Raw genomic sequence first — 2,500 nt, 5'->3', positions numbered from 1 at the left:
CGTAGCGCGCCCGCCTGTCGCCGCCATGGGCCTGACACCCGCTCTGGGAAAAGGCCTCGATCAGAAGGACGCGGGCGACCGGCGAAGCGCGCCGTGACGAATTCCGTACGCCACAATTCCGCGCACTCCAAAAGCGCGCGGATTCGGCGATGGGCACATCCCGCTTCACTCGCCGTTACTGAGGGAATCCTCGTTAGTTTCTTTTCCTCCGCTTAGTAATATGCTTAAATTCAGCGGGTAGCCTCGTCCGACCTCAGGCCGAAAGTAAGGACCGGGACTATTCTTCCCGTTCCGCGCTCGCCGTCGGCGCCGCGCGCCGCCGCGCACCTCGATTCCCGCCCTTGAGCCGCCAGCCGTTGGCCTCTTCGAGGTCGACTCGCCGCCGCCGCGCGGGATTCTGGTCGCGATCGTCGCGCATCGTGCCGTGCTGTCTTGAGCGGGACGGGCGCTCGCGCGTCCGACGCCGCAGCAGCCGCGCGGAGAAATCCCCGCGCGGAACGTTTGCAACGCGACCCTGAGGCGGGCGCGGCCCCGGGATTGACCCGAGGCCGCAATTTGCGTTCAGAACGTCGATGCTCAATGTGTCCTGCAATTCACACTAATTCACGCAGCTAGCTGCGTCCTTCATCGACTCACGAGCCGAGTGATCCACCGCCAAGAGCCATCCACGATTGTTTCGCTCGCACAGTGCCTCGCACTATAGGGTGACAAAATAGACCGCGCCGAGCGGTCGGCCAGACCGACGCTTGAAGCCGGAGCGCGCGGCACCGCGGCACTCGACGCGCAAACATTACCGGGTGACCGAATCGCCGGCCGGCGCGCCGCTCCTCGCGGGTCGGGCGCCGGGTAGCAAAGACTTTTTCTCTCGCTTGTCCGAGTTTCGCGTTCGCCGAAGCGTTTGCGAGACCGTTAATGATCCTTCCGCAGGTTCACCTACGGAAACCTTGTTACGACTTTTACTTCCTCTAAATGATCAAGTTAGATCGTCTTCTCGGACGCCGGCTCGACCGTTGCCGGCCGCGCCAGGTCCAATCGGAGGACCTCACTAAACCATTCAATCGGTAGTAGCGACGGGCGGTGTGTACAAAGGGCAGGGACGTAATCAACGCGAGCTAATGACTCGCGCTTACTGGGAATTCCTCGTTCAAGGGAAATAATTGCAATTCCCTATCCCTAGCACGACCGGGGTTCAGCGGGTTACCCAGACCTGTCGGCCAAGGCGAGCACATGCTGATCCGGTCAGTGTAGCGCGCGTGCGGCCCCGAACATCTAAGGGCATCACAGACCTGTTATTGCTCAATCTCGTGTGGCTAAACGCCACTAGTCCCTCTAAGAAGTTAGACGCCGACCGATTGGGTCGCGTAACTAGTTAGCAAGCCAGAGTCTCGTTCGTTATCGGAATTAACCAGACAAATCGCTCCACCAACTAAGAACGGCCATGCACCACCACCCACAGAATCAAGAAAGAGCTCTCAATCTGTCAATCCTCACTGTGTCCGGGCCGGGTGAGATTTCCCGTGTTGAGTCAAATTAAGCCGCAGGCTCCACTCCTGGTGGTGCCCTTCCGTCAATTCCTTTAAGTTTCAGCTTTGCAACCATACTTCCCCCGGAACCCAAAGACTTTGGTTTCCCGCAAGCTGCCGGAGAGGTCGTAAAACTAACGCCCCCCGATCGCTAGTTGGCATCGTTTATAGTCAGAACTAGGACGGTATCTGATCGTCTTCGAACCTCTGACTTTCGCTCTTGATTAAAGAAAACATTCTTGGCAAATGCTTTCGCAGTCGTTCGTCTTGCGCCGATCCAAGAATTTCACCTCTAACGGCACAGTACGAATGCCCCCGTCTGTCCCTCTTAATCATTACCTCGCGCTCCGAAAACCAACAAAATAGAACCGAGGTCCTATTCCATTATTCCATGCACCATTATTCAGGCGAATCGCCTGCTTTGAACACTCTAATTTTTTCAAAGTAAACGTTCCGGCCGCCGCCGACACTCAGTCAAGGGCACCGGCGGAGAACCGGAGGTGAGGCCAGGACGGCCAGTACACGCCTTGCGACGGACCGGCCGCCTGCGCCCAAAATCCAACTACGAGCTTTTTAACCGCAACAACTTAAATATACACTTTTGGAGCTGGAATTACCGCGGCTGCTGGCACCAGACTTGCCCTCCAATGGATACTCGTTAAAGGTTTTAAAGTGTACTCATTCCAATTACAGGGCCTCGTTTAGAGTCCTGTATTGTTATTTTTCGTCACTACCTCCCCGCGTCGGGAATGGGTAATTTGCGCGCCTGCTGCCTTCCTTGGATGTGGTAGCCGTTTCTCAGGCTCCCTCTCCGGAATCGAACCCTGATTCTCCGTTACCCGTAAGAACCTCGGTAGGCCAGTACCGTACCGACGAAAGTTGATAGGGCAGACACTTGAATGATCCGTCGCCGGTGCGAGACCGTGCGATCCGCAAAGTTATCCAGAGTCACCAAAGGTTGCGGGCCGAAGCCCGGT

The 2,500-nt window shown here is 57.0% G+C and overlaps 2 non-coding genes and 1 pseudogene across 2 annotated transcripts in view; all 3 read right to left on the bottom strand.

Annotated features, from left to right (window-relative positions):
* Nucleotides 1-261, bottom strand: part of LOC146144336 (large subunit ribosomal RNA) — a 3,679-nt pseudogene extending 3,418 nt beyond the window's left edge.
* Nucleotides 262-509: 248 nt separating this feature from the next.
* LOC146144335 (5.8S ribosomal RNA) lies at nucleotides 510-663 on the bottom strand. Its single transcript, XR_014498928.1, has one exon. It is a non-coding gene; the product is annotated as a 5.8S ribosomal RNA (ribosomal RNA).
* A 247-nt stretch (nucleotides 664-910) lies between these two features.
* Nucleotides 911-2,500, bottom strand: part of LOC146144334 (small subunit ribosomal RNA) — a 1,811-nt gene continuing 221 nt past the window's right edge. The window contains exon 1 of the ribosomal RNA XR_014500571.1: nucleotides 911-2,500. This exon is cut by the window's right edge and continues 221 nt beyond it. This is a non-coding gene — a ribosomal RNA (small subunit ribosomal RNA).

This window comes from Ascidiella aspersa, chromosome 5, assembly GCF_963924565.1.
Source record: "Ascidiella aspersa chromosome 5, kaAscAspe10.2, whole genome shotgun sequence".
Taxonomy (NCBI): domain Eukaryota; kingdom Metazoa; phylum Chordata; class Ascidiacea; order Phlebobranchia; family Ascidiidae; genus Ascidiella; species Ascidiella aspersa.
Note: the sequence above shows the minus strand (reverse complement) of the source record. Positions and strands in the feature narration are given on the sequence as shown.